Raw genomic sequence first — 22,304 nt, 5'->3', positions numbered from 1 at the left:
CCATTTTGGAAACTAGACCCCTTGAGGAATGTAATAAGGAATAAAGTGAGCCTTATTACCCCACAGGTGTTTCACGACTTTTGCATATGTAAAAATAAAATAAAAAATTTTCCACTAAAATGTGTGTTTCCCCCCTAATTTCACCTTTTTGCAAGGGTTAATAGCAGAAAATACCCCCCAAAATTTGTAACCCCATCTCTTCTGAGTATGGAGGTACCCCATAAGTTGACCTGAAGTACACTATGGGCGAACTACAATGCTCAGAAGAGAAGGAGTCATATTTGGCTTTTTGAGAGCAAATTTTGCTCGGGGAGCATGTCGCATTTAGGAAGCCCCTAAGGTGCTAGAACAGCAAAAAAAAAAAAAAAACCATGGCATACCATTTTGGAGACTAGACCCCTTGAGGAACGTAACAAGGGGTACAGTGAGCATTTGCCCCCCACTAGTGTCTGACAGATCTTTGGAACAGTGGGCTGTACAAGTTTTCATTTTCACGGACCACTGTTCCAAAGATCCGTCAGACACCTGTGGGGGCTAAATTCTCACTGCACCCCTCATTACATTCCATGAGGGGTGTCGTTTCCGAAATGGGGTCACATGTGGGGTTTTGTTTTTTTTGCGTTTGTCAAAACCGCTGTAAAAATCAGCCACCCCTGTGCAAATCACCTCAAATGTACATGGTGCACTCTCCCCTCTGGGCCTTGTTGTGCGCCCCCAGAGCACTTTGCGCCCACATATGGGGTATCTCTGTAGTCGGGAGAAATTGCGTTACAAATTTTGGGGGGCTTTTTTCCCTTTTACCTCTTGTGAAAATGTAAAGTATAGGGCAACATCAGCATGTTAGTGTAAAAAATAAAACATTTTTACACTAACATTCTGGTGTAGACCCCAACATTTCCTTTTCATGAAGGGTTAAAGAAGAAAAAGCCCCCTAAACCTTGTAACGCAATTTCTCCCGAGTACAGCGATACCCCATATGTGACCCTAAACTGTTGCCCTGAAATACGACAGGGCTCCAAATTAAGAGCGCCATGTGCATTTGAGGATTAGGGATTAGGGATTTGCATAGGGGTGGACATAGGGGTATTCTACGCCAGTGATTCCCAAACAGGGTGCCTCCAGCTGTTGCAAAACTCCCAGCATGCGTGGACAGTCAACGGCTGTCCGGCAATACTGGGAGTTGTTGTTTTTCAACAGCTGGAGGCTCTGCTTTGGAAACAGTGGTGTACCGGACGTTCTTATTGGGGGAGGGGGGCTGTGTAGGGGTATGTGTATATGTAGTGTTTTTAACTTTTTATTTTATTTTGTGTTAGTGTAGTGTAGTGTTTTTAGGGTACAGTCACATGGGCGGGGGATTACAGCGAGTTTCCCAGCGCAAAATTTGCTGCATCTCAAGATGCGAGAAACCCACTGTAAAAGCCTCGCCCATGTGAATGTACCCTCGCCCATGTGAATGTACCCTGTAATCCTCAAATGCACCAGCTGTTGCAAAACCACAACTCCCAGCATGCATGGTCTGTTAGTGCATGCTGGGAGTCATAGTTTTGCAACAGCTGGAGGCACACAGGTTAGGAAACACTGAGTTAGAAACAGACAATGTTTCCCAACCAGTGTGTCTCCAGTTGTTGCAAAACTACAACTCCCAGCATGCCCAGACAGCTGAAGGGCATGCTGGGAGTTGTAGTTCGGCAACATCTGAAGGGCCAGATGTTGCTGAACTAAAACTCCCAGCATGCCTAGACAGTCAGTGCATACTGGGAGTTGCAGTTTTGCAACAGCTGGAAGAGCACAGATTGGAGACCATTATACAATGGTCTCCAAACTGGGGCCCTCCAGATGTTGCAAAACTACAACTCCCAGCATGCATGGTGTTTTAGTGCATGCTGGGAGTTATAGTTTTGCAACAGCTGGAGGCACACAGGTTAGGAAACACTGAGTTTCCCAACCAGTGTGTCTCCAGTTGTTGCAAAACTACAACTCCCAGCATGCCCAGACAGCTGAAGGGCATGCTGGGAGTTGTAGTTCGGCAACATCTGAAGGGCCAGATGTTGCTGAACTAAAACTCCCAGCATGCCTAGACAGTCAGTGCATGCTGGGAGTTGTAGTTTTGCAACAGCTGGAAGAGCACAGATTGGAGACCATTATACAATGGTCTCCAAACTGGGGCCCTCCAGATGTTGCAAAACTACAACTCCCAGCATGCCCAGACAGCCAAAGGCTGTCTAGGCATGCTGGGAGTTGTAGTTTTCAGACTCCTAGAAGCAGCAGTGAAGATCTTCACTGCTGCCTCTGAGGACTACATACTTACCTGCCGGTCCCGTCGCTGCTCGTCCACGTGGCCGGTCCTGCCGCTGCTCCAGGTAAGTCCGCCGGTCCCCACGTGTTCCCCCCGTGTGCCGCAGGTCCCCGCGAGCCCCCGCAGCCATCGTCCCCCGTTCTGTCCGACTTCCAGGGGCGGGCAGTGCGGGGGATCTGAACTTTCACCCCAGATCACTGTGATTGGTCCACAGGGACCAATCACAGTGATCGCTGACCAGGACCATCAATGGATGGTCCTGGGGGGTGAAGCAGAAGTTGTCCCCTGCTGGAAACAGCGGGACTTCTGCCAGTTAACCCGTGCAATGCTGCGCATCGCCGGGTTAACTGAATGTCATTTATAAACGCCGGGATGCGCGAACGCACTGCCCAACCCGGCGTTTATATATGACATTCTGCGGGAAGGGGTTAATGTAATTGAAAAAATGGCCACTATGTGGCTCTGTTCTGTTCCCTGCCACTAGTCAAACAGTTAGTTTGGTGTCCTCCCAGCCTGGAAGGAAACCAAACTCAGGAATGCACATGGGGGCATGGCTACACTTCAGTAGGTTTCCCAAGACACAATGGTTTACAAATTACCATTTTAATATTTTTCATTATTTTTGCAATCTTAATACCTACCACAGTTTGCTTACTTCACATGAATATTGACATGATGTAAACATTGCAGCCTCTAGTCTTATAATATCTTTAGATACGTTTTCTACCCACAGGAATCTAATACATGACATTGCCAACAACAAATTTATGAAGTGTTACAACAATGCAATATCTAAAGTGTTGTAACAGAAATTCTTACTTTACAGTTATTATTTACAAACGGCTAGTAACCCATCAATGTTGTTAAGCTACAACAATTATGTAAATCTACATCATAGGGTTTCAAAATAGTAAAGTAATACAGCACTCCTAAATAGATATGATGCTGACAAACTTGACCTTGATCAGAGTTCACATATTCAATTAGAAAAGCACTAGAATAATGGTACAATGTATTCACTCAAATTTCCACAGCAACATTTCAACCCTACATTAGGACTTTTCTTACATATCTGGATATACATATGCTATCATAGAAATTGGCTAAAACTGACTTTATACGTACCTTTATGTAAGGTGCAGAAGTTATTATGATGTTGTAGCCCCCTTATTCTTTTTGTGACACTTTATCATAACAACAGTGTATAATGTTGTTTTATTTACCAATTTACCATTTCATTATATATATATATATATATATATATATATATATATATATATATATATATATAGAATTGTTCAGAATTGTTGCAGCACTCCTGACAAAGGTATCTAGGGCCAGCTAGCTAGCGTCTGTGGTATCCACGGTAATGTGTCATGTGATTGCTGCCGATCACTTGACTGAGTCACGTGACCTGGAGTTCAGGATATTGGCGCAAGCGCACTGCAGAATTACACAAGCTGTTGGCGCCATGTTAGTATACAGAGCTGGTGAGTTCGGAATGAGGCTAGATCATAGCCAATAGTAAAACAGCCTTGTGGATGCCATGGATACTCAGATCACGTGTTCTTGCGCAGACTCAGAGGTGAATCTCTGTCATCACAGCGCCAATTTTGAACCGGGAACAGTTCATAGAGGTCAATAATGTTCTGCCCATCACATAGATCATCGGGCGAAGGATGAACTGGTGTACCATACAGCATTCATATAATCAAGCAGACTCATCGGGGTTCCTCCGTAAGTCCACAATCGGGCAACTTACTCAGGTCCTGTGCTTTCCCCAAATGGGGGGTTAGCGCAGCCAAAATCAGCAAAGCGTAAAGGCGCATAATTTCACACCGATCCATTATACTGACAAGCATGTACCTGTTAGGACCCCAGTGCAGGGGAGGAATTTGCCCTATAAACACATCATATTGATATTCATTCATCCATCACAAGTTTAGTAGAAACAGAAAAAGCACTGTTAGGCATCACAACATAGATATCAATATTCAATACATAAACATTCTCGACTCCTGATCCTGATACAGTATTAAGTGTAAATAATTACACTGTTCAGTCAGAGGGGGTGTACTTCCCATGGTCAAAAATCCAATCTAATAGGGGGGGCGGAGCCTGATTGCAGAGCTGGATGGCAGCTTGAGACAGCAGCTCTCCACGACTGAACCCTGACTTGCTTCATAATCCCTACCCACCCTCCTCAAAATAGGCAATAAGGACAGACAAAAGACCCTCGGAGAACCCTCGGGCCTGGTGAAACCCATTAAAAGCCGAGCGGATACTTCGGCAAAAGATCTACGCAGAGTCCGTCATGCGCTTCCAAGATGGCGCCTGCACCTATGACTGCAGCAGGCAGAGGACTCGGATGCTGACAGCCTCCATAGCAGCCGGGTAGACTCCGGAGGTGAAGAGACTTGTGCCCTCCTCTCCCGCTCTGCCACAAAGAAGACGGTGCATCAGGCGGTGGCGAAAGCGCTGCAAGTACTTCAGGAGCTGGCGGAGATCAAGACAGACGTCCGACAGATAGGCCACCGCACCAAATTTTTGGAGGGGGCCATAATGGAGACGGTGTCTTTTTTGTGATGAAACGGCCCATCAGCTACGGCACCAGGAGGACCAGCTCAATAGAGCTTTCCTACTTCTAGAAGATCAAGAAAACCGCAGCCGCAGAAAGAATGTCCGCATTAAAGGCTTACCTGAATCCTATGCTGCAGAGACCTTGCCGTCGGTGTCGCAGCAGATCTTTGCTTCACTCTTGGGTGAGGATAGGGCGGCCTCCATCGTGGTGGAGAGGGTGCACCGGAATATGCGGCCAAAGCCCCCGCCTAAAGAACCGCCGAGGGACGTGATTTGCGGCCTACTCAGCTATGTGGACACTGCCGCTGTGATGTCCGCTAACATAGATGCCAGAGAGGTAAGCTTTGAAGGCCACACTCTCCCCTGCGACCCTTACCAAGCGCAGGATTCTGAACCCGTTGCTGCAGCAGCTGCGAGACATGAAGGTGCTGTATACCTGGCTCTATCCTTTTGGCCTTTCAGTGGTGCGGGAGGGCAAACGCCTGGCTGTCCGCTCCCAGGAAGACCTGGATAAACTTTGGATTCTGCTGGGAATGCCTCCGATGGATATCCCGTCCTGGCTGCCGGTGCAGCTGAGCCACCGCTTACCTCGCTTGTCATCCTTGTCGACAGTAGAGAAACAGAAGTCGCCCAAACCACGCAAGTCGTCTCAGAAGGACCATGGTCCAGTGGTGAAGGACCCGACATGAGGTGACTTTTTGCATCCATCTCTACATCTTCCTATGCGGATGCTGAGCGCACCGTCTTCACTTTGACCGGAAGGTCCTGAGTTGTGCTCCCTGTGCACCACCTGTTTGTTTTTTCATTTCTCCTTTTTGACTGTTTTTTTGGTTCCTGCCCATATTGAGCATGTGTATGGCCCTCTCTCCCCTCTCATAGGCTGGACCTTCATCCTCCCCCTACTTCCTCATGCCCTCTCCCCTCATACTCATGTTGCTACCATCCCTCCTCCACTCCGGGGACCCCGTGCAGCTCGACGTTCAGGAACTGATTTTGGCATCTCTTGGACTGTCGGAGGGCACCTGCTTGGCTTGACAGCTCACGCCTCCATGATCCTTTCACCTGCAGGACTATTGACCTAGTCCACGGCTGATGCATGCAGGACTCGTCCACACTTGGGGACCTTTTGGATATTAATTCGCTCCTAGGTTCTAGATGCTGCTGTTTGGCCGGTGCTGAGCAATGTTTTACGTCACTGCACTGGACTGGATGGGACTCTTTTGGCATGTTGAGATGGTTTGGTATCTGGGGATGTGATATGTTGTATGGGAGTTGTTTTCAGTTGCCTCTCTTTTTGTTATCCCCCACATATTCTGCCTTCTAGTCCCAAGACCGCTGTCTTGCATCCCTCCCCCAGTGCTATATTCTTTGCCTTTTGCATTTAATGGTGGGGAGGTCGGGAATATGGCATGGCTTTATAATGTATTGATGGTGCAGCCTCAAGGGATACGTATTGCTTGATTACCACTGTCATTATCTCCTGTAGGGGTCCCCCCCTCTCTCCCTCCCACATCGCCCATGCCCTTCCCTCCTTCCCTTCCTCCCCTTCCCCCCCCCCTCTCCTTCCCTTTCCCCACCATACACTCCCTACCAATTTGGGTATTGGGTTCCATTTAGTTTCCTTACGCCTAAATGAGATTTCATAGTGAAATTTTGTTCCTTATTGCAAGTCTGGGCCGGCTGTCTGTTCAGGATCAATACCGTACCCCATTGAGTGCATCTCCCATAGCTGCACTTATTGACTCATTGTTTTCTATTTGATCTTCCTCTCTTCTGGTTTCCTTTTACACCTGCTACTCTTCCTTTCCTTAGTCTGTTCTTACGCTATTCTTCTTCTGTTCCTTCTTGCTAGTCCTCCTTTGCTGTCACTTTTTCTCTGTTTCCTTCCGTCTTGCCCCCCCCCCCTCTCCTCTCTCGTCTTTCTTTACTCTTATGCTCTTTATCTGTACTCAGGTCTGGTTCTTCTTTCTTATGATATTTGTTATTTGTGTCTCCCTCCCCCCCCTTTCCCCCCTCCTCTTCTACCCTCCTATATAGTTGATTATGGCCTCCTTGAAATTTCTAACCTACAATGTGAAGGGTCTTAATTCACCAGCCAAAAGGCATAGCATTTTTCCCTTCTACAGAAAGCTAAAGTATCAGTGGCCTTCTTGCAGGAAACTCATTTTAACTCAGGTCGTATTCCAAAACTGCCTACTAACGATTTCTCTCTTTGGTATCACAGTGGAAGTGGGAATTCATCCTCCAAAGGCATCTCCATTGCTCTTCAAAAGGATGTCCCTTTCCAGCTCCTGGCTCAACACCATTCAGGGGACGGCAGAGCCTTGTTCTTGAAAGGTAGGATTGGCTCCCGGACATACACACTGGCTTCGCTTTACCCCCCTAATAAACGGCAGGTTTGCTGGCTGCTGAGGATCCTAGAGGAGCTAACAGGTTTTGCGGAAGGCCCTATCATATTGGGAGCCGACCTCAATGTGGCACTTAATCCCAAGTGGGATACGTCTTCTAGGCGCTCTGCCATCTCCTCGGTGGCCCTCAGCACCCTGAGAAATAAACTTCAATCCTTGGAACTAGCAGACATCTGGCGCTGTGTGCATCCGGGCGACCGCTTGTATACTTTTTTCTCTGCTCCACACCAGTCGGCACAACATCTGGACTATCTCCTTTGCCATGACAGTATCCTTTCCTTGGTCACCTCGGCAGACATAGGCCCCCATACTCTGTCAGACCACGCTCCTGTTCATGCCTCTGTCTCCTTCTTGCATTTGCCCCTTAGAGAGTGGACATAGAGGCTGAACGACTCGCTACTAGACAATCCACAAGAGGTCACTACGCTGACTGACCGCCTGAGATCCTTTTCTGACATCAACACCACACCAGATGTATCCCTCACGACAGTATGGGAGGCGCACAAATGTTACATGAGAAACCTTTTAATAGCGCTAGGAGCTAGGGTCAAGAGAGATAGGGCTAGGGCCATTGACACACTTTTGAAACAAATTGCTCTCCTGGAAAATAGGGATCACACTCACCTCGATGGGGCCACTGAGAGTTCGCTGGTGTCGTTGAGGGAAGAGTTGAGGCAGTTGCTCCATAGCAAGTATGCTGTGAATGTAGTTCATTTCAAACAGAAACTCTTTCTCCACGGAGATAAAGGGGGCAGGCTAATGTCTGCCATGATCAAGAAGCGGAGAACTCCGTCTTACATGCACTCTGTCAGGACACCGGAAGGCCGCCATTATACTGATACTGCTTCTATTGCCTCAGCTTTCTCAGCCTATCACACCTCTTAATGTAACATACCTATTGCTGATGGGTCGTTACCTGACATCTGCTATACATTCCTTTCTAGATAAACTGGACCTCCTGGGTCTTTTCGGGGGAGGAGGGCGAAGCGTTGTTGGCTCCCTGCATGGAGGTGGAGGTCGAGAAGGTCCTTTCCTCCTTTCTCATGGGGAAGAGCCCGGGGCCAGATGGCCTCAGCCTCTCTTACTTTAGGACATTTAAGGACACCCTCCTTCCACGTCTGACTATGTTGTGTAACGCACTGCTATCAGCGGTGCCCTTGCCACCTCAGGCCCTAGAGGCACACATCACTGTCCTCACTAAAGAGGGCATGGATGCTGTGCTCTGCTCCAATTACAGGACCATCTCTTTGTTAAATTTAGACGTGAAAATCTGGGCCAAGTTGCTTTCAATGAGAATTGGGCAGTTCCTACCGAGGCTTATCCCCATTGACCAGACGGGATTTGTTAAGGGAAGGGAGGGTAGAGACAATGCCCATGGGGTGCTTCACTTGATTCACCAGGTGAGACACACCAACACTCCCCTACTTTTGTTGGGGACAGACACCGAGAAGGCTTTCGATAGGGTAGCCTGGGATTATTTGCAGTGTACTATGCTGAGATTTCATTTTCCCCAACCTTTTGTCCAAGCTATTATGCCCCTTTACTCTGACCCAAGGGCTCGCATCAAGATCAATGGCACTCTGTCTCCCTCTTTTCTGATTAGAAATGGGACTAGGCAGGGTTGCCCCCTGCCCCCGACTCTGTACATCCTTGTGATGGAGACGCTTTTACAGGCCCTACATAATGGATACATGGGTAGGGGGTCGGACACATTTCGTGGCAGCCTTTGCAGACTTACTGATTATGACCACCAATCCCCAACACTCACTTCCTAAAATACAAGCCCTCATAGAACAGTATGGTGTCTTGTCCAATTTTAAAGTAAACTATACTAAATCTGAAATTTTGAATATTACTCTTCCCTTGTCTTTGGTTGCTTCTTTGCGTGCCTCCTCCCTTTACTGCTGGCCACAGACTGGAGTGAAATATTTAGGTATTATTATCCCCTGCTCCTTAGACAATTTGTTTACAGCTAGCTACGCCCCCCTACTCACCAAATTGAGGACATAGATAGAACAGTTTAAGCTACCTTATCTTTCCTGGATTGGTAGGCAGAACCTACTGCAAGCATACATTGTTCCGTCGGTGTTGTACATTTTGAGGATGGTGCCTCTTGCTTTAACGCAGGGCTACCTTCACCAGTGAAAGCGGCTGTTTCACACATTCTTGTGGTCTGGTAAAAAGCTGCATCTGCCCTACACCCTCCTCATACGGGACAGGGGCTCCGGTGGCTTAGGAGTCCCGGATGTTTCCCGCTTATACACTGCAGTTCACTTGCAGAGGTGGGCAGAGTTGGTGGCTGAATTGAAGCTTCCCTTTCAGGACAGGTCTATAGAACACTACCAGCTGACACAGATTACGGGACTGGCCTCCCCTCCGCTCATTTTATTAGGCAAGTGGCTAACCCATTGACGAGGGCAACCATGTCGGTTAAACAGATTTATGATAGGAGACGCCCTGACAGTTACTTGACCCACAAGCTTTTATCTCCGGCGATGCCAGGCTCCTTAGTTCCCATTCTCACTCACCCGCAGACGAACATGGTCGATGACATTTGGTTGCAGTTAGATCAAGTCACTATCCGGGACTTATGCCCTGATAATACGCCCCCATCCCATGGACATGTCCACACGTTGCTGCCGACCACCAAGTTGAATTTCTTTCATGGCTATCTGATCAGGCGGGCGTGTGCTGCGATGCTTAAGGTGTATGTCCTTGGAGTCGATCTTGACTGGCTGGAGGGAGTGGCTTTAGCTACCTCCCCATTGAAACTTACTTTGCATTTGCTACGCTCTAACCTGGCGCAGGAGGTTGAATCCATAACCTCGCTGTTCTTACTCTCCTGGGAGAAGGAGCTAGGGGTGTCCTTAACGAAGGAGGAACATGGAGAGGTTCTTAGGCATTCTCATGGCTTTTCTAGGTGCGTTAAACTGCAAGAGGGTCACTACAAACTCCTTACCAGATGGTACCACACACCTGATTTACTGTATCACAGGGGTCTGGCTACTAGCCATACATGCTGGCTTTGCAGGAACGACAGGGGCACCTTCTTAGATATCAGGTGGTCATGCTTGGCCATAGTGCCATTCTGGGAAGATATTGGCAGGCTTTTCTCCACCGTTGTTCGGAAACAAATTAAGCTGACACCTGCTCTAGTACTTCTGGGACTCTCTAAAGCTGATTGTAACCTTCACAAAATATCGTTAGTTGCTCATCTGCTCTCTGAGGCAAAGGCCTTAATACCTCTACACTACCTACAGTGGCACAGTGGCGACAAAAAGTGTGTGATTTATGTAGAATGGAGGAGTTGGTGGGCTAGAGCATGGACACCCATGGTAAATTTCTGAATGTTTGGTCACCGTGGTTACCATACTCTGAGACACAACTCCGAAACCAAGCCCTTGCCTTGCCTCCCTCCCCTCTGACTCCTCCTCATGCACTTCCTTCCCCATGCTCTCCTGATGTCTGTTGATTTACGCTTCCCCCCTTTTTCCATCTTTCCGAGTTGTCCCTTCATTCCCTGGCTTTTTCCCTTAGACCAGACCTCTCCTCTCCTCCCCCCTCCCTTCCTCCTTCTCCTTCCCCTTCCCTCTCTCCCTCTATCCTTCCCTTCCCTCTCACACTCCCTTCCTTCCCCCCTCCTTTCATCTCTGTTTCTTCTTTCTTCTGCTCTCTCTCCCTGACTCCCTTTTTCCCACCTTGCCTTTCCTTCCTCTCTACCCCCCCTACTTTCCCCCGCTTAGTTTGTTTTATTTTCTTGTTTAGTCTCTCTTAGTTCTATACTCCTCTGATCCCCCCCCCCCTTCCCCTATCTTCCTGTCTGCTTCCCCCTCTCTTTCTGATCTTGATTCTGGTTTACCTGGTAATAGAGTATTGAGCTTTTGTGGTGTAGGACTGTATTCATGCCTTTTGACCGCCTGCCGGCAATGGTCCAGTGGGTGCACCCAGTTTTAATGCAGTCTAATTCCAGGATGAATGCTTACTACCCATTCTGTGGAACATGGAGCTCAATGTGAGTTAGAGCCCTGCAAAGCTCTCTTTATGTTCTATTGTTTATTATGAAAAATTTCTTGAAAATAAAGAATTGAAAAAAAAAATCCAATGTATAAAAGAGTAGAAAAATGTATTAAAATAAATTCACTAAAAAGCATCCTCATCCCTGATTGAAGGTTAGTCCAGAACAATCAGAAATATAACAGCAATTAGTAGTATAGAATAGAATAATTCACCTGGTGGACATTTTATTATATGTCTTGAATTCTATTCTATGCCCCTGATGAAGTGACAAGCAAAAACGCGTTTGGGGTAGATGAGATATCCCCTGATAGGGTGCATGACTGGGCTACGTGTTACCATTTACTGTTTATTATTCTGTCAGTCTCTCCCTTCCAAGCAACTGCATTTGTATTTAAGATGTTTATGTTTCTTTGTTGCCTCTATCTGTCCATGCACTTTATTGGAGACAATCTCCTTATACTAATTCATGCATAGTGATATTGAGTTGTACTACTGTTCCTAAACTATTGGTCATGCAATGCAGTCTTTCTAGATATACTTGGATATACTCCCCTCATTTTTCAGTATGTGTATTCTGACCACCTACTCATTTCTTTTGTGATTTTATGTATGTCATTTTTCATATGTTTTTTCAATAAAAATTTATATATTTATTTTTGCCTTATTTTGGCCTCAGTTTTTTGTGAGAGTAGTTACACACTTCTCTCAAGAGTTAGTACCCCAGGGTAAAAAAAAGTCAGGCATCTGTATGAGGTGAGTCGTACTTAACTGCCCTAACATTGGACATGTGGGACAACCTAGAACAGTGTTTCCAACTAGGGTTCCTCCAGATGTTGCAAAACTACAACTCCCAGCATGCCTGGACAGTCTTTGGCTGTCCAGGCATGCTGGGAGTTATAATTTTGCAACACCTGTAGGCACCCTGTTTGGGAAACACTGACCTAGAAGCTTGTGTGTCTGAGGTGAGAGGAGAGAGAGCTGCCTGCATGGTGCACCAAGTGAAAAAGCCTCTTTTTTGAGTCCCTCACATACAGCATATGTTCATAAAATAGACTGAACATAGTCACAATTAGACTATATTCGACCCATTAAATTCTATGGGCCCATTAGCTACGGTTAGGGCCTCCCATCAGAATTACATTTTTTGACAGGATGTCCACGTACATCCTGGCAGAGCCATGAAAACACAATGTGAGTGTAGCCTAAGGGACAAGCAGCAGCTTTTGTTAGGAATTCTAAAGTGAGTGCGTTAAAGAGGTACTCCGGTGAAAACCTTTTTTCTTTTAAATCAACTGGTGGCAGAAAGTTAAACATATTTGTAAATTACTTCTATTAAAAAATCTTAATCCTTCTAGTACTTATTAGCTGCTGAATGCTACAGAGAAAATTCCTTTCCTTTTGGAACACTGATGACATCACGAGCACAGTGCTCTCTGCTGACATCTCTGTCCATTTTTAGCAACCATGCATAGGAGATGTATGCTAAGGGCTGCATGATGGCTCAGTGGTTAGTACTGCTGCCTTGCAGTGCTGGGGACTTGGGTTCAAATCCCACTAAGGACAACAATAAATAAAGCATTATTGTTATAATAATGTCAGCATAGAGAACTGTGCTCGTGATGTCATCAGAGAGCATTCCAAAAAGAAAAGAATTTCCTCTATAGTATTCAGCAGCTAATAAGTACAGGAAGGATTAAGAATTTTTAATAGAAGTAATTTACAAATATGTTTAACTTTCTGCCACCAGTTGATTTAAAAGAAAAAAGGTTTTCACCGGAGTACCCCTTTAAGGTTGGCTGCTGGTTAGGCCTTAAAATGTGAGTTACTGCCGCTGTATACTGCTGAGTGTCGACACAAGAAAGAAATACCAGACAAAATGTTGGTATATATCTCCTTCTCAGCATACTGGCTAAGGAGCTGTCCCAAGGAGTTATGTTTATTATACGGAAGAACAGGGTTGGCCATTTATATGGATACACCTTAATAAAATGGGAATGGTTGGTGATATTAACTTCCTGTTTGTGGCACATTAGTATATGTGAGGGGGGAACATTTTCAAGATGGGTGGTGACCATGGCGGTCATTTTGAAGTTGGTCATTTTGAATCAAACTTTTGTTTTTTCAATAGGAGGAGGGTCAAGTGACACATCAAACTTATTGGGAATTTCACAAGAAAAACAATGATTTGCTTAGTTTTAACTGAACTTTATTCTTTCATTAGTTATTTACAAGTTTCTGGCCACTTATAAAATGTGTTCAATGTGCTGCCCATTGTGTTGCATTGTCAATGCCACCCTCTTCTCCCACTCGTCACACACTGATAGCAACAAATGCTAGCACAGGCTTCCAGTATCCGTAGTTTCAGGTGCTGCACATCTCGTGTCTTCACAGTATAGACAATTGCCTTCAGATGACCCCAAAGATAAAAGTCTAAGGGGGTCAGATCGGGAGACCTTGGGGGCCATTCAACTGGCCCACGACAACCAATCCACTTTCCAGGAAACTCTTAATCTAGGAATGCATAAAGAGGGAAACACTTAATGCATAAAGAAGGAAACACATAATCATGTAGCAATATCCAGTGGCCTTGAGGTTTCCATTGATAAAGAATGGCCCCACTATCTTTGTACCCCATATACCACACCATACCATCAATCTTTGTGTTCCAACAGTTTTTGCGGGATCTTTCCAATGTGAGTTAGTGTCAGACCAATAGCGGTGGTTTTGTTTGTTAACTTCAGCATTCACATAAAAGTTTGCCTCATCACTGAACAAAATCTTCTGCGTAAACTGAGGGTCCTGTTCCAATATTTGTTTTTCCCATTCTGCAAATTCAGTGCGCTGATCTGGATCATCCTCGTTGAGATGCTGCAGTAGCTGGAGTTTGTAAGGGTGCCATTTGTGAGTAGCTACGAGTGCTACGCTGTGGGCTCTTGCTGAATGAAGCTAGGACAGCCACTGATGTTTCTTCATTAGTGACAAATTTCATGCGTCCACATTTTGGCAAATCCAACACTGTACCAGTTTCAAGAAACTTAGCAAGCAGTTTGCTAACTGTTGTATGGGAGATGGGTGGTCTCGTAGGGTTTCTTGCATTGAAATCTGCTGCAATGACCTGGTTGCTGCGTTCATCAGACATCAACACAATTTCTATCCGCTCCTCACGTGTTAACCTCAACGACATGTCAATGGCTGTAAACAAAGAGAAACTTGTAAATAACTCATAAAAGAATAAAGTTACGTTAAAACCAAGCACATCATAGTTTTTCTTGTGAAATTCCCAATAAGTTTGATGTGTCACATGACCCTCTTCCTACTGAAGAAACATACGTTCGATTCAAAATGGCCGACTTCAAAATGGCCACCATGGTCACCACCCATCTTGAAAAGCTTCCCCCTCACATATACTAATGTGCCACAAACAGGAAGTTAATATCACCAACCATTCCCAGTTTATTAAGGTGTATCCATATAAACGGCCCACCCTGTACATTGTTTTTTTACAGTTGACAAAAAGGGGAGGTATTGTTATATTTTGATTGGTTATTTGAGTATTGCATCTGTATATATTAGCATTTTAAGAATTCATTTGTTTCTCAACCATAGGTCACTTTTATTGCCATTTCCCTATTATACCAGAAAATTCCGGATGTATCTGTCCTTCTGCACAGTCTATATGTTTTGTCTCTAGCTTCCAACTTCTTCTTTATCTTGCGTCTTTTGGCCTCGTCCCAAGGTCCTCATCTTAGTTACAAGCAAATAGCAAGCTGATATATAGGTTAAGGGTAACAAATATCTTTCTTTAGCATTGGCAAAGGCATATAAGTATTAATATATATTGATCAACAATCAGAATCATTATAATTTATTTCAACAATTCCCCCCTAAAGATATTTGTTGAACGAATAATAGTCTCAATTTCAGGTGGAAAAAGGGGTATGGGATGCTTCACTTGTTTGAGATGAGTGGCTCCTTATGAACCACCCCCCTTTGTACCCAGACTGAGGTAAAAGTCAGGGTGTTACAGTGTTAGACAGAGTCATTAGCAAGACCACTTGTACCAGAGACCTTAACTTACATAATTAGAGTCAAGGCAGTTTACATGCAAGGCAGTCCAGCCACGGCCCCAAACTCTCAAAAACTTATTATGACAACGTTCTGATCTACTGGACATCTCCTCGAACCTGCACAGCTGACGGACCTTACCCAGCCAGTCCGCTATAGAGGGCGGAGAGGGATTGAGCCACTTCACAGGGATTAGAGACTTTACGGCAGTCAGTAGTATGCGATCAATGTGTCCTTATGAGGGCGGAAAGTTAAGGAGGGCCTTCCCAGAAGGACCAGGTCGGGGGTGAGAGAAATCTGATCAGGGAGAATGGAGTTAATAAGCGACTCCACTTCTCTCCAAAATTCCTGGATGACCGGGCAAGTCCACCAGATGTGTAGGTGCCCACCCACCTGGGTCCCGCATCGCCAAGAGGAAGCGCTAGAGGATAGACCATGAGCATATAGGAATTCAGGAGTCCTGTACCAACGAGATAACAGTTTAAAATGGGATTCGTGAAGGCGAACGCAACGGGAGTAACCATGGAATGGCTTAGGATATAGTCGATCTCCGAATCAGAGAATTTGAGGTCCAGCTCCTGTTCCCATGAGGCTATGTAACCCGGATGGGAAGAGTGTGTTGGCCCAAGCCATAAATTCTTGATAAAGGACAACTTGCGAGCGTTACTAGGAGGTGACACCAGCTTAGATTCGAAGTTTGTTAAGTCACGTAACTGGCTCAGGTGTTTGAGAAATGGAGAACAACAATGTTGGATGTGGCTGACATGGAGAAAGGACAACGGCACATTGGGGAGGAGTGTATGTAGCACATCAGCTGTCGGAACCCCTGCACCCAGTAACAGTTGGCGGATAGGTATGTGAGCCAGCTTGGACCAAAGGGAGGTATATGCAGGGGAGATGCAATGAACAATCTCAGGGACAAGAGCCGAAGGTAGGAGAGGAGAAATGGGAGGGGACAGGGAAGCCAAGTGTGTAGACCTCACTGAGAAGTTGCCCAGAAAAAGTAGAGAGGGGTCCGAGTGGGAGTAACGCCTCCTTTTGGGTATCCAGAGTTCTCTCAAAAAGTGAGGACCAAACGCCCACTGGGACCACGAGAGTTAAGAGAAAGGGGACCAAGACATAGTGGAGGGGAAGGAAAGGAGCATAAGAACCACCTGCGGAGCTGAACCGACTTGTATATAGTTAGTACATCAGGGACACCAAGTCCTCCACTGGCTGCTGGCCTAGTCAAAAGGGAGTGTGCCATCCTGGGTCTCTTATGCCTCCAAAGGTACGATGAGAGGAGCCCTCTGACCAATGAGAAAAAAGGATGAGGGAAGTGCAATGGGGAGCATCTGAATCTTGTATACAACCTTGGGGCCAACATAAAATTGGAGCACGTTACGTCTACCCAGCCACGAGATAAGGAGGTTATCATAATCTGCAAGAAGGGTTCGAATTTCATTAAGAAAGGGATGGAAATTTGCTTTATAGAGTGCCTGAATGGTGCTAGTGATGTTAACCCCCAGGTACTTCAAGGACAACTGCGCCCACGGGAAAGGGGACAGGTCCTTCAGTTTAGTGACACGATCAGAGGAGAGAGTAACGTTAAGCAATTCCGACTTGGTAACATTGACCTTGAAATTGGAAAGATGGCCAAACTCCTCAAACAAAGATATCAGGCAGGGCAAGCCCAACTCGGGGTTGGTGAGAAGGAACAGCAGGTCATCTGTGAATGCTAACATTTTCAATTCACCTGAGGGAGTATGAACCCCACTCAGCGATGGATGTTGACGCACTTTCTGGAGGAGGGACTCCATCACTAGCACAAAAAGAGTCGGGGAGAGCGGGCTGCCCTGCCTGGTACCATTGGTGATGAGAAACGGAGGTGAGAGTGTGTTATGGATCTGAAGGGATGCATAAGGGTGGGAATAAAGGGAGAATATAGCATATTGATTAACTTTTATCCCATGAAATTATCTATTTTGTCACTCATTAAAACATTATTTATAAAAAAAATGAAAAAAAAAAATCTATCAGGAACATGGTGTAGGAACCCTCTTGCAGTGCAAGGCTGTATCCATGTTAATTTTCCTTCCAGCTTCACTGATGTGGGTGTAATATGCACCCACATCTTGTCTCTTCCTTGTCTCTTCCATAGCTTCTCTCAGTTTGCTTTTTAGTATACCATTATGTCTTTCTACAAACCCTGCTGACTGGGGGTGGTATGCACAATGATTTTTTATTTCTATACCCATTACTTCTATTAGGTGTTTGGAAAGGATCTTTCACCATACATACTAATTGGTATAATTTTCATCCATATTGTAAAATGATCACAATCAAATAAGAACTAGTACATTACCAGATATATGTGAGGCCTCTATCTTTAAGTAATGGGAAAGAGAAGCTAAATGTGACATATAAAAAAATAAGAGGATAATTTGACCTTGTTACAACTAACAACACAATATTGTTTATAGCTAACGTCTGACTATGAAGGGCATATGTAGCTAGGACCTTAACCCTTTAAGGACCAGGCCAATTTTCACTGTAGGACCAGAGCGTTTTTTGCATATCTGACCACTGTAACTTTAAGCATTAATAACTCTGGGATGCTTTTACCTTTCATTCTAATTCCGAGATTGTTTTTTCGTGACATATTCTACTTTATTTTAGTGGTAACATTTTGTCGATACTTTGATCATTTCTTGGTGAAAAATTCCAAAATTTGATGAAAAAATTTAAAATTTTTAATTTTTCTAACTTTGAAGCTCTCTGCTTGTCAGGAAAATAGACATTCCAAATAAATTATATTTTGATTAAAAAATACAATATGTCTACTTTATGTTTGCATCATGCATTTGACATGTTTTTACTTTTGGAAGACATCAGAGGGCTTCAAAGTTCAGCAGCAATTTTCCAATTTTTCACAAAATTTTCAAAAACAGAATTTTCCATGGACCAGTTCAGGTTTTAAGTGGAATTCAAGCGCCTTCCTATTAGAAATTCCCCATGGGATTTTGGAGAGTGAGTTGTTCTGAAATGTTTTTTGAGGGGCATGTCGCATTTAGGAAGCCCCTATGGTGCCAGAACAGCAGAAAAAAATCCACATGGCATACCATTTTGTAAATTACATCCCTCAAGGCACGTAACAAGGGGTCCAGTGAGCCTTAACACCCCACAGGTGTTTGATGACTTTTCGTTAAAGTCGGATGTGTAAATGAAAAAAAAAAAAAAATTTCACTAAAGTACAGTTTTTTTTCCCAAATTTACAATTTTTATAAAGGGTAATGGGAGAAAATGCCCCCCAAAATTTGTAACTCCATCTCTTCTGAGTATGGAAACACCCCATGTTGGGACGTAAAATGCTCTGTGGGCGAACTACAATGACAGAGTCATATTTGGCTTTTTGAAAGCAAATTTTGCTGAAATGGTTCTTGGGGGGCATGTCGCATTTAGGAAGCCCCTATGGTGCCAGAGCAGCAAAAAAAACACATGGCATACTATTTTGGAAACTATACCCCTCAAGGAACGTAACAAGGGGTACAGTAAGACATAACACTTCACAGGTATTTCACGACTTTTTGTTAAAGTTGGATGTGTAAATCCCCACATGTGACCCCATTTTGGAAACTACACCCCTCACAGAATTGAATAAGGGGTGCAGTGAGTATTTACACTCCACTGGCGTTTGACAGATCTTTGGAACAGTGGGCTGAGCAAATGCTAAATTACATTTTTCATTTTCACGGACCACTGTTCCAGAAAACTGTCAGACACCTGTGGGACGTAAATGCTCACTGTACCCCTTATTACATTATGTGAGGGATGTAGTTTCCAAAATGTGGTCACATGTGGGAGGGGTCTATTGTTCTGGCACTATGGGGCTTCGTAAATACACGTGGCCTTCAATTCCGGACAAATTTTCTCTTCAAAATCCCAATGGCACTCCTTCTCTTCTGAGCATTGCAGTTCGCCCGCAGAGCACTTTACATCCACATATGGGGTATGTTCTTACTCAGAAAAAATGGGGTTACAAATTTTGGAGGGCTTTTTTCCTATTTTCCCTTGTGAAAAAAAATTTTAGGGTAACACCAGCATTTTAGTGAAAATGTTTTTTTTTTTTTTTTTAATTTTCCCATCCAACTTTAACCCCTTCAGGACCAAGGCCATTTTGGCCTTAAGGACCAGAGCGTTTTTTGCACATCTAACCACTGTCACTTTAAACATTAATAACTCTGGAATGCTTTTAGTTATCATTCTGATTCCAAGATAGTTTTTTCGTGACATATTCTACTTTAACATGGTGGTAAATTTTTGTGGTAACTTGCATCCTTTCCTTGTGAAAAATCCTAAAATTTTATGAAAAATTTGAAAATTTAGCATTTTTCTAACTTTGAAGCTCTCTGCTTGTAAGGAAAATGGATATTACAAATAAAAAATTTTTTTATTCACATATACAATATGTCTACTTTATGTTTGCATCATAAAAGTGATGAGTTTTTACTTTTGGAAGACACCAGAGGGCTTCAAAGTTCAGCAGCAATTTTCCAATTTTTCACAAAATTTTCAAACTCACTATTTTTCAGGGACCAGTTCAGGTTTGAAGTGGATTTGAAGGGTCTTCATATTAGAAATACCCCATAAAGACCCCATTATAAAAACTGCACCCCCCAAAGTATTCAAAATGACATTCATTCATCATTTTAACCCTTTAGGTGTTTCACAGGAATAGAAGCAAAGTGAAGGAGAAAATTCACAATCTTCATTTTTTACACTCGCATGTTCTTTTAGACCCAATTTTTGAATTTTTACAAGGGGTAAAAGGAGAAAATGTATACTTATATTTGTAGCCCAATTTCTCTCGAGTAAGCACATACCTCATATGTCTATGTAAATTGTTCGGCGGGCGCAGTAGAGGGCTCAGAAGGGAAAGAGCGACAAGGGGATTTTGGAGAGTACGTTTTTCTGAAATGGTTTTTGGGTGGCATGTTGCATTTAGGAAGCCCCTATGGTGCCAGAACAGCAAAAACCCCTCACATGGCATACCATTTTGGAAACTAGACCCCTTGAGGAACATAACAAGGAATAAAGTGAGCCTTAATACCCCACAGGTGTTTCACGACTTTGGCATATGTAAAAAAAAAAATATTTTTTTTCACTAAAATGTGTGTTTCCCCCCAAATTTCACATTTTTCCAAGGGTTAATAGCAGGAAATACCCCCCAATATTTGTAACCCCTTCTCTTCTGAGTATGGAGGTACCCCATAAGTTGACCTGAAGTGCACTATGGGCGAACTACAATGCTCAGAAGAGAAGGAGTCATATTTGGCTTTTTGAGAGCAAATTTTGCTCGGGGGGGCATGTCGCATTTAGGAAGCCCCTATGGTGCCAGAACAGCAAAAAAAAAAACACATGGCATACCATTTTGGAAACGAGACCCCTTGAGGAACGTAACAAGGGATACAGTGAGCATTTGCCCCCCACTGGTGTCTGACAGATCTTTGGAACAGTGGGCTGTACAAGTTTTCATTTTCACGGACCACTGTTCCAAAGATCCGTCAGACACCTGTGGGGGGTAAATTCTCACTGCACCCCTCATTACATTCCGTGAGGGGTGTCGTTTCCGAAATGGGGTCACATGTGGGGTTTTGTTTTTTTTGCGTTTGTCAAAACCGCTGTAACAATCAGCCACCCCTGTGCAAATCACCTCAAATGTACATGGCGCACTCTCCCTTCTGGGCCTTGTTGTGCGCCCCCAGAGCACTTTGCGCTCACATATGGGGTATCTCTGTAGTCGGGAGAAATTTTGTTACAAATTTTGGGGGGCTTTTTTCCCTTTTACCTCTTGTGAAAATGTAAAGTATAGGGCAACATCAGCATGTTAGTGTAAAAAATTTAATTTTTTTACACTAACATTCTGGTGTAGACCCCAACATTTCCTTTTCATGAAGGGTTAAAGAAGAAAAAGCCCCCCAAACCTTGTAACTTAATTTCTCCCGAGTACGGCGATACCCCATATGTCGCCCTAAACTGTTTCCTTGAAATACGACAGGGCTCCAAAGTGAGAGCGCCGTGCGCATTTGAGGCCTAAATTAGGGATTTGCATAGGGGTGGACATAGGGGTATTCTACGCCAGTGATTCCCAAACAGGGTGCCTCCAGCTGTTGCAAAACTCCCAGCATGCGTGGACAGTCAACGGCTGTCCGGCAATACTGGGAGTTGTTGTTTTTCAACAGCTGGAGGCTCTGCTTTGGAAACAGTGGTGTACCGGACGTTCTTATTGGGGGAGGGGGGCTGTGTAGGGGTATGTGTATATGTAGTGTTTTTAACTTTTTATTTTATTTTGTGTTAGTGTAGTGTAGTGTTTTTAGGGTACAGTCACATGGGCGGGGGATTACAGCGAGTTTCCCAGCGCAAAATTTGCTGCATCTCAAGATGCGAGAAACCCACTGTAAAAGCCTCGCCCATGTGAATGTACCCTGTACATTCACAGGGGGGGGGGGGTGCACCAGCTGTTGCAAAACCACAACTCCCAGCATGCATGGTCTGTTAGTGCATGCTTGGAGTCATAGTTTTGCAACAGCTGGAGGCGCACAGGTTAGGAAACACTGAGTTAGAAACAGACAATGTTTCCTAACCAGTGTGTCTCCAGTTGTTGCAAAACTACAACTCCCAGCATGCCCAGACAGCTGAAGGGCATGCTGGGAGTTGTAGTTCGGCAACATCTGAAGGGCCAGATGTTGCTGAACTAAAACTCCCAGCATGCCTGGACAGTCAGTGCATACTGGGAGTTGTAGTTTTGCAACAGCTGGAAGAGCACAGATTGGAGACCATTATACAATGGTCTCCAAACTGGGGCCCTCCAGATGTTGCAAAACTACAACTCCCAGCATGCATGGTCTGTTAGTGCATGCTGGGAGTTATAGTTTTGCAACAGCTGGAGGCACACAGGT

Source organism: Hyla sarda, chromosome 1 (genome assembly GCF_029499605.1).
Source record: "Hyla sarda isolate aHylSar1 chromosome 1, aHylSar1.hap1, whole genome shotgun sequence".
Classification (NCBI taxonomy): domain Eukaryota; kingdom Metazoa; phylum Chordata; class Amphibia; order Anura; family Hylidae; genus Hyla; species Hyla sarda.
The sequence above is the reverse complement of the archived record's forward strand: the minus strand, read 5'-3'. Positions refer to the sequence as shown.